Source organism: Cibotium barometz, chromosome 45 (assembly GCF_041138505.1).
Source record: "Cibotium barometz isolate CiBa-2024 chromosome 45, ASM4113850v1, whole genome shotgun sequence".
Taxonomy (NCBI): Eukaryota; Viridiplantae; Streptophyta; class Polypodiopsida; order Cyatheales; family Cibotiaceae; genus Cibotium; species Cibotium barometz.
In genome coordinates this window covers 5,896,224-5,912,560 of record NC_141090.1, presented here as the reverse complement: position 1 = coordinate 5,912,560, position 16,337 = coordinate 5,896,224, and positions in this window count along the sequence as shown.

Here is a 16,337-nt window from a genome sequence, read left to right as displayed (position 1 = left end):
CTCTAACCCTAGAAGGGAAGGATCACCAATGGTATTGAACATTAAAACCTGAGGATAAAGTCAGTTTCACTTGACTTAAAAATGTGTTCATACTGAGCTTTGCTCGAAGTGGCGACAGATGGCTCAGCTCCACAATATTAAACAAAAGGAAAATGGGTCCATGCGGAATTATGTTTCTCAGCTCCAGCACCTAAATTCAAGATACAAGTTGAGGGAAAAGTTAACTGATGTGATCAGTTATTGCCTTGCTTCCAGAGAGGAGTCCGAGATCATAGTAACATATAGCCTTGGAATGCTTAAGCATATAGAAAACAATAGGGTAACAATATTTGCATGCATTAGGGTACAAGTTGTTTCACGTCGTGAACCGGTTCAGGATAGTTCACGCCGTGAACCGGTTCAAGATAGTTCAAGCCGTCAACCACTCAAGACTGCTTCATGCCATGAAACAATTCAAAATGGTTCACGTCGTGAACCAACTCATGCCACTTCATGCCATGAAATGGTACCCAATTAAGATGGCCGCTGGGGGTCGATGACTAGATCATAAATACATCTTCTTTCCCATTTTTGTCATTTTTTCATCGCTCGACTTGCTTCGTTTCATGGTATTCTCGTCTGCATCGTCTTCTAGATTGCATGTGTCATCAGTGTGCTTCTTCCTGTGATTGCTTGCGACCATCGATTTCCAAGTAGGAGCTCTTCACACTTTCGATAATTTCATTCGTTTTCTTTACATCAATGAAAACAGTGGTTTAAGTCGTTCTCACTAAATCATCTGTGCACACATTGACTGAATCTGTGTTTTCATTCATCTGGTCATTGTTTTAATCTTAAGACCAACAAATCTTATCATAAATGCATACGGGTATGACCCGTGAAATAGCAGTCTGCTATTTCACGGAGTCAAATGCAAATCTCGGGTCGGGAAACATATAGTAAAATGGCTTAAGATTACATTGCCCACATCTTGGCCACCCATCACCACCGATAATCTAAAACACCTGCTCTTTCATGGATTTAACAACTGCTCCTTCACAATTTAACGCCTCTGCTACTTCATGGGTTAAGCCTTTCATGGGTTAAGCCCTTCACGCACTAACACTTCACGAACTAACCTTTCACGTGCTAACCCTTCACAAGTTAACATCTCACTAATTAATCTTTCATGCGCCACTCCTTTACGCTTGGCCATTTCACGGCCTGCTACTTCACAGTTTACTAATTCACACACATCCCTTCTTGATTTATTGTTCACCACACTAACACTCTTCCCATCATACACCCATGCAACTCACTAACACATTTTTTTTAAATAAAAAGAAAAAGAAAAAAAGGAATAAGGACGCCTGCGAGCTCCTACCAGTCACAATGACTGATCTACTTTCACATGTTAAACAAATGGCCTCCTCCATCACGTGTTAAACAAATGGCCTCCTCCATCACGTGTGAACCAAAGGTAGAGGGGAACGCGACCGTAACTCAGGCCAGTACCACAAGGTCACTAGCTGAAAAGAGGAAGAGAGAACCACGCGGCACCAAGTTAACCTACCTTGGGCCATGTGCACAGATAGTCCATGATACAGTAATCTAGAAAGACATTCAGACAGCTCACAGAAAAATTATGTTCGAGTACCACAGCCCTGAGTGTCTGAGGATATTAGAGAATACAGATGTCAAGAACAAAGCTGAAAAAAGTCAGCCTTGGCAGAATGGCATAAATCCTTCCTACACCATCAACCCAAAACTATGTGTGGATTTCCTAAAGACATGACAGAAACACCAAGAGGGGTATTGTCACAAAGGCAGATGGGTCCACTGAACAATTCCTCATTACCAAAGAAATGATCCAGGAATCTTTGCAGCTCCCCCCACCCATACCAACACACATCCATACCATCAATGAGATGCCTATGGAGGATATGCTAAAGAGGGTCTCTTTCAATTTAAATGGAGCAGAACATGATAACATCATAGTGGATGGAAAAGCTTGCAGAGCCATGCTCATGCAAGTTAAGCCAATGGATAGGTATAACATGGTCCCCCTCAACCGAATAGCAAAAGTCCATGAAGAAAAACTAGAAGACTGGGCTTGGTACATCTACCGAGAGATAGAGAATTACTTAAAGTCGCACCAGTCCAAGGTGTATAATCCATACCTCCTCACCAGTCCAAGGTGTATAATCCATACCTCCTCACCAAATTCCTTAGTCATGCAACAAATCTTCCCATACCCCAAGGCACATAGGAGGCAAGGGTATCTTAGACTGAAGGATCTTTAGAGCCCTCTACACACATTTCAAAAGAGCTGCAGAGCCAGGCAGTTTTAAAAGAGACAAAGGATCTCATTTAAGAACTAAAGGTGGGTAAGAAAACAAAGAAAGGTAAAAAGATGCAAGGGCTTACAACAATTAGAATCCAAAACTCAGTGTATGGAAGAAGAGGTTGCACAAGATATTGCATCTTTTCAACAAGTTTTGGAGCAAAAGGAGGCCAAAGATAAAGAGAACATCAACTTGACAGCATGAGAAGTTCGAGAGTCCATACATCAAACACCACCTTCCAGCCCTGCTCAAATGGTATTCACAAACCTTTCACCACTCCAAGAATTGTCATCTCAGATCAGCCCACCTCAGTGGAAGTTGGTGCGACACAAGCTCCAACAAAACAAGTGCCGCAAAAAAATGAAGGCGAAAGGAATGAAGAGGTCACCTCAGCACACCCAAAATCTTAAGAAGCTCCATAAGTTGAGAAGAGGAAGAGACCCGATGACACCACAAGTCCAAGTAAGAGAAGGCGATTTGGAAGCGAGGGCACAGTTGACGAAGGATCGTTCTTGCACAATCTCAACGCTCATCGCTTTCTCGAAGAAACCATGGAAGGCCTCGATATGCTACTGGTGTAGTAAATAGAAGGCTCGACCTCCACAAGTGTAGATCTTTGGATCCAAGAGCAAAAAGTATGGAGAAGTCACTTGCTTACCACTCACATCCTACATGAAAGGAATGTGAAAGGAATGCTACACTATGGAAACAGGTCCAGGAGTCTACGGACCAAGTAAAAGCACTTAAGGAACAAAAAGCAGCAATGGATCCCACTCAAAGGGAATTGATCCTAAAGAGCTTAAAGGCAGCCGAGGAACAGGAGGCAAGACTCCAGACTTTGGAAGGTAATAACAGATTCATCAGCAAGACCATAGTCTGTACCACCAAGGAAAATAAGGAGCTGAAAGCAAGATTAGAGTAGGCCAACTGCAAAAGGAAATGGCACATACCAAGGATAAGGAAGCACAATATACAAGGCAACTAGAGGAACCACAAGCCACATTCCAAGGAAAAGAAGATGGGTATATAGGAAAAATCAAAACACTCATTGAAGCAATTACTCAAGCAGAAAATAGAGTGGTAAGCCTACAAATAGAAAGAGAGCAGATGAACAAAGCACATGCCAAGAATATGAAGACCCTAAATGAGGTGATCAATGCAAAGTCCCAAGAGATAGATCAAATGTTAACAAACCAACCACATGAATTACATTGAACACGCCTCGGAGATAGGTTCATAATAACTACTCGGGCCCCTCCTCAAACTCCAACATTGTTTCTATCTACACTAACCCTCTCTCTTCTTTAATATGAAATTAACTTAACTGAAGACCTTAGTCTAGGAGACCTAACCCTCATTCAACAAAATACAAAAAGGGATGCTGACCCAATAATCATAATGGGAATCTTACAAGGGGATATAGTTCTAAACTACATAATCACGCTCTGACAAACGACATAAAAATTTGAAGAAATTCAGGTCGAAAGAATTTTGTGAGAAAATTACTCTGTGATTTGAGGAATTGCCTCACCAAGTCTTAAAAACATTATCCTAGAAATCTCATCATCAAAACTTGAAGACATTTTAGTGTGAAAAACTAGTTGGTTTTCACGACTGTGAATTTCTTAAGAAATTCACGTCGAAAAAAATTCAAATTTTGGGGTTGGGAAGGAGATCAAATCATAGAGTAACTGTTAAAGTCCATTGTTGCTGGTGATTTTAAACTCAAAAAATTAAAATTTTTTAGCATGAAAAACTAAAGGATTTTACAATCCTGATTATCTCGAGTCTTTCACATCCAAAAAAATCATTTTTTGAGTTTAGTAAGGTGAGCACATGATTTGGACATACTGCTAATCCTCATTGGTAATGATTTTGAACTCAAAAAATATTTTAGCATGAAAAACCAGAGTTTTTCACAGTCTTCGTGAATATCTCAAGTTTTTCACGTCCTAAGCAACTTATTTTTTTGAGATTAATAAGATGTCTACATGATCTAGATTGATTATCTTAGTCCATTATTGAAGGTGAAATTGAACTTTAAAAATAAAAAAGATTGGCATAAAAAATCAAAGTTTTAATGGTTGTGAAAAACTGGATGGTATGAAAAAAACAGAGAGTATAAAAGGTAACCTTGTTCTCACGAGAGTCCATTTCTCCCAAACTGTGAGGCCAATAACCATGTCCTAGTGCTCATCTCAAGGATCATCGTTTTGGCCTCTGACCAACAACGTAAAAGTCGACCCAAAAACCGCACCATAAAAATGTTCTAAAACAGACAAAAACAAGCTTGTGGACCACTTTCGAACTATTATTTGAGCTATCAAACGTAAGAATTTTGAGGTCAAGGGAGAAAAGTTATAGTATTCTTAGTGGGCAAGGCCAATAGGATGGTTCATCATGTTGATACCTACACTCTGAAGAATGTCTTTATCTATGGATTCTCGAGACAAGGCCCTAAGTGGAGAGAACTCTATGAGTTAGAGAGGAGATCTAAGAAAACTAAACGGGATTGTTTCTTATACATAAAAAGCCTAAACTCACAATGTGAGGATGGGGAAAAACTCAAAAAATATTAATACACAAATAAGGTGATGTTTCCTCAAGGGATTAAAGAAAAACACTTTGCACAATTTGATTATAGTCTCAAATCCAAATTCTTTTGATCAATGTTTCAAAGAAGCAATCCATTTAGACAACAACATGATGGAAGATAACCCAAAAGGATTCCCCAAAACCAACACAAAGAGGTGTACCAATTCCCTTTTCAAGCGGAAGAGGCATGGTGTACCAAAATCAATCCATTAAGCCAAGTGAGGATATATCAGAAGAAGAATCTACAGATGATACTCCAAGCGGAAGAGGCATGGTATACCAAAATCAATCCATTAAGCCAAGTGAGGATATATCAGAAGAAGAATCTACAGATGATACTCCAAGTCACTATTATGATACTCCAAGTCACTATTTGGTTGAGGATGAGATTGACAAAACCAAGGGGTATTTAAATTACGCACGTAAACCTCCAAGGTCTTCTTCACATGCTTCAAAACAAGTCCTAGTAAATGTAGTAAGGGGTTGTTCAATGCCATTGTTTATGTTAAGTGCAACATTAGGTAATCTTGAGAATTTTGAGAGTCAAAATAAGGAAGACTATACATTAGACTGACACTTTGGGAATATATTGGAGAATGAGGATTCCATGCATCCATCTCAAAATATGGGAAACTGAAAGTGAAACTGAAATTGAAACTGAAATTGAAACATAAATGGCTCCTATCAAAGTTAGATTTCCCTATGGGAAAGAATGTTGAACGGAAACAAGCAGTGCTTAGTCCTAAAGCTAGTCATGACATCATATCCAAACAAACTTGGTTATCTTTGAACAACCTACAATCAACCCTAGAAATATTGAAATGATAGATGCTAGTGTGGAATACATGGAAATATAAGGTTATTTCATTCTTCTCCTTGAGGGTGTTCGTATAGAATGGGAATCTTAGGTTATTGTTGAGGATCATCTTGGGTGGATTTTAGATAAGTAGTTCTCAATACTCAATTGATAAATCAATGCAAATTGTTACCTTAGAACACCTAATTTGTACATTTACAATGCTCTTATGATGAGAAGAGGAGTTGTTGCCACAAATGGAACCTCTACCATCTAAACCAATGGAGTTTGAAATCCTAGAAGCCTAAACTTGACCCTACTCGAAATTTTCCAATATTTAATGTAGGATTGAATTCCTTTGGAAATATCAACACAATTCAAGACCAATTTTATCCATGGTATAAACATAAGCTCATAAACATTGAACTACGGAAATTATTAAGCCAACCTGCATTATAAGCTTATCCTAGAGTGGATCCTTTTCACACAAAACATGAAGATGCAATGTCTGGGGTACTTTAAACATAAAATCTACATGCAATATAACCCCCTTAACTGTAAGTTTTTTATGATTGAGTTTATATTAAAAGTAGACTTAATTCTAGGACGATAATGGATGATTGCTACTAATGCTAAACCCATCTTCATTAGAAATGCAATCACCTTAAGATGGTATACCATTTTGTGATAGAGAGAATCTGACACACTGAATGATCTATTTAATGTTAGTAGTTCATTATGATTGAGTTTATGTTGCAAGAAAACTTAGTTCCGAGATGAGAATGGATGATTACTATTAATGCTAAACCTATCTTCATTAGAAATACAATCACCTTAAGATGGTGATACTTTTTGTGATAGAGAGAATCTGACATTGAAAGATCTATTTGATGTTACAAGTAAAAGGCTACAAGGCTCCTCCTAGAAAGCTTCTCAGCCTAAAAACATGTCTTCTCCATCGAAGTCCTTTACTAAAAAAATCTCTATTCCTTTCACTCCATCCTCACCATCCAAAGAACATGCTTTTGCCTCTAATTTCACAACCTCATAGTTGATAGCCACTCAGAGCGACACCAACATCACAACTTAAACCTTATTCTAACAAGGGTAACTCTTTGATACCTTCAATAAACCCCTTGTCTGAGAAAATAACCTCTCCAATGACTACTACGATTGATAATATAGACCTATCCTCTTTATCAGCAGTACCTTATGATGAAGCTTCTACTTCGAGATTGCCTCTTTGACAAACCTTGCCAAAAGAGTCAAAGGATTCTAAACTCTGTCATCAACATTATCTCTTAAAAGTAATCCTAATTCATTGATGATGACACCAAAGGTCATCTTTATTGCAACTGACAAAGCTAAATCCATCCAAGTGACCTCATCATCGATAGTCCCTCTCATGAAGACCCAAGCCTTATCATCAATGTTGTCCAAACTAAAAAATATCACACTCCTTTTGCAAAATAATGCTAAGAAAGGTACCAAACTACCAGTTCCACAAAAGAAGGTATATCCACCACATAAGATAATGTCAAAATATGTTCATGGTATCAAAAGGTAGGTGGAGAAGCAATTATTAGTAGCTCAAGGCTACTATGAGGATGGCAATATGATTTGGTTACCTTGCTAGCCAAGGCAACACTTAAGGCAATTTACACAACACAAATCTCAAAAGATTAGAAAGAAGAGCACTCATCAACCTCTCTTGTGGCAAGAACCCAAAAGAGCCTACCAAAATCTTCTTCCAACTCATCAGTTATGGGTTCCCAAGAAATTATAACAAGCATAGGGATTCTATAAAGATAATGAAGATGTGTGGATCTCCCAGAGATCCAAAAGACCCCCTCAACTTGCACAAAGGAAGAAACCTCATCAACAAAGGCACAAACACCCTCATCGTAAGATTCGTCAAAAATGGGAGCCTACATGCCTACTCATTGCTCAAGGGTATTATCATGGTAATTTCACCATATGGGTGTCCAAGGCCATGAAAGAAAGAATAACCTCCTTCTCTCACAAGAAGAAGCACACCCACATCTTGAATGGTGTGGCTATGCCAAAGCAATAGCAAGCATACCACAAGAACCCTCTCTAAAAAATAGAGAAGCCACAAAAACTTGCTTGTACTTTGAAGAGCTACCAGTCAAAGCTTTAGCTTCAATAATTACAAAATTAGTTGAACAATCAATGTCATAATTCGAACTATCTGACAACCCACTTTGGGAGTCACTACCAGAGGTCCTTGAAGCTTAGCAACAACAGGCAAAAGGAAGGGCCCCAAAACCCATCAAAGGCAAGGAACAATATAGTTACGAATGTTCATTCGTGATTTTCCTCAAACAGTCACATCATGCGTAATTTAGGTTTTTCACTCCTAAAAAAGTCACTCAAAAAGGATCATATATCATGCTCAACACTTCTTAAAAGTCGGGGGAGTAATAAAGGACACTTAAAAGCATGCAATTCAAAAACTCAACTGTGGTCTCGTGAAAAACTTAAGTTTTTCAAACCCACAAAAATTAGCTCAAACAACATTAAAGACTATTCCTAGATCTTCAAAACGATTAGATGAACCATAAAATCACCTCATAAGAAGAAAATGACATAGTTCAGTTGACATGAAAAACCAATGGAAACTCACAACCATAAGTATCTCGAGTTTAGCACACCAAAAAAAGTAAGTCCAAAAGCAATGAAAATCATATCTAGCCTTTCCAACAAATCACTTGAACCACAAGATAACCTTAAACAAAGAAAACTCAAAATTTCAATTGACGTGAAAAACTAGCCAAAGTTCACGAGCTGTGAGTATCTAGAGTTTTTCATGTCCAAAAAAGGTAGTTAAAAGACAGTGTAATAATAAAAAGGTCTTCAAAATGATTATGTACTCACCCACTTATGGAAAATGAGATTTTTTTTGCACCATAGCCTGGTCATTAGCATTGTTCTAGGTACATCTCAACATGGGGGGGCCATGGTGGACGAAAGCCTGGTTAATATCACGACCCATTATTTGGAGTTTCCTTAACAAGTGCAAACAAAATAGGTTATCCTTGTGACACCGCACATCAGCGATATGAATCACTTTAGCAATAATCTCATCACCATAAAATTCCACATTTCTCTCAAGAAGATAAAGAACTTTCCAATTAACCTCACAAGTCAAAAGAATTCTTTCATGATTTTTTGACTTCAACAACAGCTACATCAAGAGTTTGCTTGACTCACTCAAATGCACTCATTGTATATCTGCTTGTAAGAGCACATAATAAATTTATACATTAAAAAAGTAAAAAGCACATGGATGAAGAATACAAGTATAGATCCACTTCAGTTCATTTGACAAAGTCCTACCATAACACGGAAAGTAACAACTAAGAAGCTACATTTACATCACTTCAATGTACTATCTCGTTCTCCTGATTATGTCAATGACAACAATACAAAAAGGGAGGAATGTTAATCCAATTTGGGGTTAACAGGAGTTGCCACAATAATTCTACATAAAGTAGCCAAGATAGAGACACAAAAAGTATGTATGATCAATCTATGAAGCAACGATATCCAAATTTATAACTTGGACGGGCGCTCCAAAATGGTCTAACAAAACACTTATGAAGATTCCCACTCTAAGAGCATGTGACCAAAAACTAAATTGAATTCCGTGTGAAAAAACTTCACGCATGTAATATGAGATTAAGCATTATACAAGCAAAAGGCCACTTATGAGCCTTACCACCATAATTTAAGTGTGTGTGAACACTTATAGCCTTATAGCCTTGTATATAAGTCACACTCTCTCATAATATAACATACTCTCCCACCCATTAGTAAGCCACATGAAGAAGATGAAACACAAAGCCATTGTCTGTAATATTGGCCACTTCGACAATGAGATGGACATGCATGGCCTATCATGAGTAAAGACAATAACCATAAAGCCTCACATTGCTAACCACTGGATGTTCTCCAAAACCAAAATTGGCATCATTGTCTTATCCGAGGGGAATTCAATTGGGTTGTGCCAATAGACATCTTAGTTTTATGATGTCTTGCTCTTTACCAGTTAGAGTTGTGGAAGGAAAGAAAATTTTGCAAGTACAACAAATCAATGTATGTTCTTCCCCAGCATTTGGATGCAAATTTGAAAGAAAGGGGCGCAGGTGATAGAGTTTGATGTGGGAGAGAGAAAGATTGGTTCTACCCATCTAGTGTAAAAGGAAAAGAGAGAGGGGGCATGAGAGCTTCTAAGTGAAAGAATGAGAGAGAGTGTGTGTGTCTGAGAGAGAGTGAGTGGCAGAGAAAGAAAGAAAGGCCCGCAATGATAGTCAACGGCCTCTCCATCATCTTACCAATCCAAATACCTAGCATCCCAAAGCACCACCACATCTACCACCGGCATAAGGAATGACTGACAAAGCCAACAATTGGCATCCTCACACAGCCATCAACAAAATCCCCCCCCCTCGATACGAAGAGTCTGACATGCCAAAACACCAACACTAATTCCACCAACAAGGTAACACTGCCACCACCTACACAAAGCAACCGGCGAGAAGAAGATTGCATGCAACTGCTACCGGCATTCTAGCACATGTTTTGGTACACGACGATCAATGCAATGCTCATAATAAACGTCTCCCCAACAACCAATAAGTGAAGGTAAAACACTTCTCATCCTCCTTTTTCTACTTATCTTGGCTCCCCACTAAGTGGATAGAGCACTCCCCATGGAGGGTAGAGCTAGTACAAAGCTGGTAAAACTAGGATTGTTTGTAAGTACATCGCCCAGATAATTGTCAAACCAACCCCTCGCAAACCCCAAAGAAAATCCGGTATCGCCCCAGTAAGACCCTTACAATTTTTTGGTGGGTAGTCAATCCTCTAATTTCACATCCCTTCACCCACCACTGCACATAGAAGTGGACCGTCCTTCCTACCTTGTGGTCCATGTGCACCCATCCATGCACTCATGCCTTTCGCCACCCACCAGAACTTAGACACATAGAACCAGACTGTTCTTCCTACCTTGTGGTCCATCAGAATACCTATCCATGTACCTATGGCTTTCGCTGGTCATACTCAATGGTCTCAACCACAAAACGTATCAAGGCACTCCGACACCAGATCCCATTCTTGCATGCAAGATCCATCCCCCATGTCACCACTTTGCATGCTTACATTCATTCACGTTATATTGTTGCATCCTCTTCATTGAGTCTCATTTTTTCTCAGTCTAGCCCTCTTCTCATCTACGAATCACAATTTTGACGTCTGCACACTCACACAAGGGCCACTAGCCTTTCATGGGTGCATGGCACGCTTGGACTTTGTCAAGATACCCAACGGATAATCTTGCTGAAATAATACGTCAAAGTATCATATATGTGACATTCGAGATATGGGCATATGGTTCAAAGGTAATATAGCTATCATCCATATGGTGTAGAGTATGGTCAAAGGAGGATTCACATCAGCATACTATTGGCATCTATTACAACTGGGAAGAGGTTCAAACTTACACCCAAATCTAGGTAGTTTTGGAGATCTTGTAGATGCTCACTTCCAGGGTAGATTAGTGCTTTAGTTAAGGGTTAACCATGCTCTTCATCCATTGCACTCTAGCTTATTTAAAGGCAATGATCTAATGCAAGTATACACAATCATTCTCCCATTTCATTTTTTTTGTTATGATGTCTATTTCATTAGCAATGCTATTAGCATTCATTTCTTTTCTAGCTTAGTTAGGTTGATGCTTTCACCATGAGTTTAATCATCTACTTCAAGCCCCCATAATGCCAACATGGTATTAGAGCTTAGATCCATGTCTGCTATGCCCATTCTAACTCTAGGTTATCATCTAGGATAAATAGACTTAGCACTAATCAATTTTACAATCTTAAAAGCCATGAAACCTTCTCTCTTTATACTCACAGTAATGGGAAGCTTGAATGTACCTCATATTGGACACCATAACTTAAGCGACTCTTGGGACATGTCCCTAGGGCCTAGGTGCAACTCACCATCAGCTCAATGTCCCAGATCAACCATCACCCACCTCTGCCATCGCCAACTAGGCTAGGAGGAGAAAAATAAAGAAATCGAGCAAATTCAATAGTTTTGCATGAATTGGTATAATTTTTGAGGTCTAGGGTTTTTGGCAGCTGCACGAATACCTTGTATGGTCAAAATCTTCAAAATTGGTATGGAGAAGTAGATGCAACACCGTGGGTAAATCATACACACCACCTCTCATAAAATAGAGATTCATACATGATATTTGAGCTTAATGTTGTGATTAGGGCTTTCAAAATCAAGTTAGCTCACTGTGCTATAACATCATATTGAAGCTTTTTGGCTAAAGATTTGAGAAAAGTCTCCATTTGAGTGCTCCTTCTGAGCATTAGATTTTCCCTTCAAAACAATGAGCTAAAATCACTAATAGATGGTTAGTGTAGGCTTAATCTCAATTTTGGATTAATTATCAAAATTTAAAATTTCATCTTCTTATGAATCCTCAAATGCCAAGCATTTCAAACGAATGAGGTTGGGTTGTCAATAAGGTGGGTGTGAAGAATGAGGTTGGGTTGTCTAGGAGAATGGAATAATTTAGGACATGCACTCTAGCAAGTACATTGGCAAAACATGAGAACCATGGGTGGCTTGCGGACATGGTCGAATGGACCCGGGTGCTTTTGAGCCTCTTTTTGAAGTGTTGGTGGATCTTTGGCTTGCTTGCTCAAAGCATGGCAATGTCGACGAAAAGAAGTGAAGCATTGCAAGGCTTAGGGTTGAAATTTTGGATTGGTAAACAATGTTGACCTTGAGCATGCGACATTGCCTTTACCTTTTGGGCATCTCTACCTCGCTTGATTGGCATGAATGTAGGAAAGATTTGTTCCCTGGAAGAAGAAGATACAATGCATGGTGGATTGAGTCACCGCTTTATATGAAGATCGCCGTTTAGATGCATGGATCCCACGGGTCCATGGATAATCATTCGGATGCCCATTTGAGTGGACGAGATGAAAACTTTGATGGTATTATGGGGGCTTGAAGTAGATTATTAAACTCATGGGTGAAAGTATCAACCTAGCTAAGCTAGAAAAGAGATTAATGGGGGCTTGAAGTAGATTATTAAACTCATGGGTGAAAGTATCAACCTAGCTAAGCTAGAAAAGAGATTAATGCTAATTAGATTGCTAATGAAATGGATAACATAATGACACAATGAAATGGGATAATGATTGTATATAATTGCATTAGATCATTGCCTTTAAATAGGTTAGAATACAATGGATTAAGTGCATGGCTAACCCTTGAACAAAACCCTAATCTACTCTTGTTGAAGTGAGATCCCCAAAATTGCCTAGATTTGGATGCAGGTTTGAACCTCTTCCCACTTGTAATAGACACCTAGAATATGTTGATATGGATCCTCCTTTAACCATACTATACCATATGGATGATGGTTGTAAGGCCTCTGAACCATATGCCTATATCGCAATGTTACATTATATTTTGGTGTCATCAACAAAATATTCATGGCTACTATGATGTCAATGCTAGCTCTAGTTAATGTTCACAATGTTGGTTATAACCATCCAAGTCCCATAGGTCTTACTCATAGAGTTTTACAATGTGAGTTATGATGATAGGTGCTAGACTTCTAGTTATTCACTTAGGATACATGGGTGAACACAGGTGGCAGGTTCTAGCTGGTCTAGAAAGCCCAATGGTCTTTAATGCACTTAGCCTTGGTTGAGACACCTATTTCTTTCTCTTCTGCTTCTCCGCTTAAGCTATCTTCACCTATAATAAGAGCCTTTTGTGCTTTGTATCTATAGAAACAATCCTTCTCTTCATGTCTTAGTTTCTCACAAAAGTTGCAAGACTCCTTTGAAAATCCTTCTTTGATTCTTTGAAGAGTGCTATGTTACCAAACCTTTCGTAGCCTCCTTTGTTAAAGAAAGCTTCTTCCAAGTTGCCTTGCCTTTGCTTGACTTTGTTGTCTTCATTTAGAAGGATGCTTCCACATCCATCAATTTTAGAGAAGGCAAATTTGTGTGTGGTAACAATGTTACTAAACTCCTCTTGAGCTAGGCTCTTTAAGAGCACTGATCACATCTTCTTCAATGGTCTTTTGATCCCTCCAATCTGTGAGAATACTTTTCATATAGTTAAGATGACTCGGAAGTGACTCTTAAGCTTTAAAAAAACTTGTTGATTTTAAAAAATTTGGGTTGTGCCCCAAATAAAGTATTTAGAGTATTCCATGCCTCTTTAGATGGATCTTTTCTATCTATGTGATGGATATATATATCACTTAGTCCCAAAGCAATGATGGCCAATGCTTTTGCATCTTTGTTGCTGATCCACAAGGTCTTTTTATCCCTTGTGGTTGGCATCTTTTCTTTCCCATTTACACTACCCCACAACCCTTTCCTGATAAGGGTAAATATAATTTTGGTTTGCCAAGTATGAACGCTATAGCTCTCAAATTTGTCATGTTGGCCATTTTCTTGGGTAGGTCTTACCACTTGGCTTTGCAATCTCAAGGGCAGTTTCTAAACCCTCACACAAAGATTTATGAGATGCTAGAAGTACCCGTCACCATAAAGATGCATGTGGAAAGACGAAAATTCAAACATACCAAAGTATTTTGCATTATCATAGTAGTATTTTTTGGTTTTGGGCCTTCTTGATCTTCTGCTTCGACACCCATCTTGCCAATGTACTTGCCAAAGTGGGTGTCCTAAATTATTCCATTCTCCTAGACAACCCAACCTCATTCACACCCACCTTATCGACCAGCCTTCCTAACACATCAACCAATAATTTCATATCTTGAACCATGAGTTGAAGAAAGCAGACATATAAGTGTCGAAGAAAGTAGTGTGTTGGAGATTTCACCGAAAGAAGCTTCTACATGGGCCCACCTTTTATCCATGCGATATCCATGGGATCTAAATGTGACAAACACGTAGGCACTGTTCTTTCACAAACCTGTGTTGAGCCTTACCATTGAGACAGTCATCCAAGGGAGATTTGTAGCTATATTTGGTTACAGTGATGTGTGTGAAGACATTAGGACCATCCGGGTACATTTTTGGATGGAGGGACCATGGAGAACACAAGCTTGGCCCATGGTATGATCCATTGCCTCAACCTTCTTCAAATAAGCACGAACCTTCCATGGCTTGCTATGTGACCACGCCACCCAGTGATCCACACTATCTCTATCCTCAGTGCTCGCAAAACAATAAATCCCTCGAAGAAAAGAACGAAGAGTCTCAAAGATAGTAGTTGAGTTGAAGAAGTCTTTGTGCTAGAGAGATGTACACCCACAGATGCAAATCATTCCATGGTGATCTTGGCGCTCATTCCATGGTAGTCCTAGCACTCATTCCACTAAACACAAGGTGCGGACCACTAAATAAACTTTCTAATTTTGAAGGATCCCAACCATTTCGACGACTTAACTTCTATATTGTACAAACGTTTCATGCCACCTCGACAAATTACCTACCACCAGGGCTACCCAAATCATCTCACCAATATACCATGCATCCGACTACAAATCGATTCCGAACCATACCACTCAACCTCACATATTAACTTCATGGCGTATCTTGGGCCATCCATGCCTTAGCACTCCCATATCAACTTTACCACCGGCTTAACTTCTGTATTGTATTGTACAAACGTTTCATGCCACCTCGACAAATTACCTACCACCAGGGCTACCCAAATCATCTCACCAATATACCATGCATCCGACTACAAATCGATCCCGATCCATACCACTCAACCTCACATATTAACTTAATGGTGTATCTTGGGCTATCCATGCCTTAGCACCCCCATATCAACTTTACTACCGGCTTAACTTCTATATCGTACAAACGTTTCATGCCACCTCGACAAATTACCTACCACCAGGGCTACCCAAATCATCTCACCAATATACCATGCATCCGACTACAAATCGATCCCGAACCATACCACTCAACCTCATATTAACTTCATGGTGTATCTTGGGCCATCCATGCCTTAGCACCCCCATATCAACTTTACCACCGGCTTACAAGACATGAGGATACGGCCACTAGTAGGAAGGGAAGCATGTTAACCACTCCATAGGTTAACATGGTTTCACCCATCCGACCTATCACGCGTAAGGCGCTTTGCACCATTTTGCACCCTTGAGAACGGATACTTATCTTTTGTAGGACGATATTGGAATATATCAAGCGACCTTACCTTGTGCTTAACGTTAGATAGAAAAAGTCTTAAGGACTTCACATACATTCTTGCTTAAGACTAGTAATAGAGACTCGACCATTTTTAAGTTTGGCCAACCTAGTGTAAAAATTTGTATAGGTCCTTTTTAACAATAAGTGATACATAATCATTCCATTGCAAAACAATGCTTGTGAACTCTCCTCTTCCCTCTTCTTGCTTGCATGTATGCTATTGAATCATGCTAGATAGGATTGTTTGTATTACCTTTTCTCATCTTCTCCCACCTTTCGCGAGGGAGAATCATCCCAAAAGACCATCTCTATTTTCCTCCATCTAAGCGAAGAGAACTCTCTACTGCACGCTTGAGAATG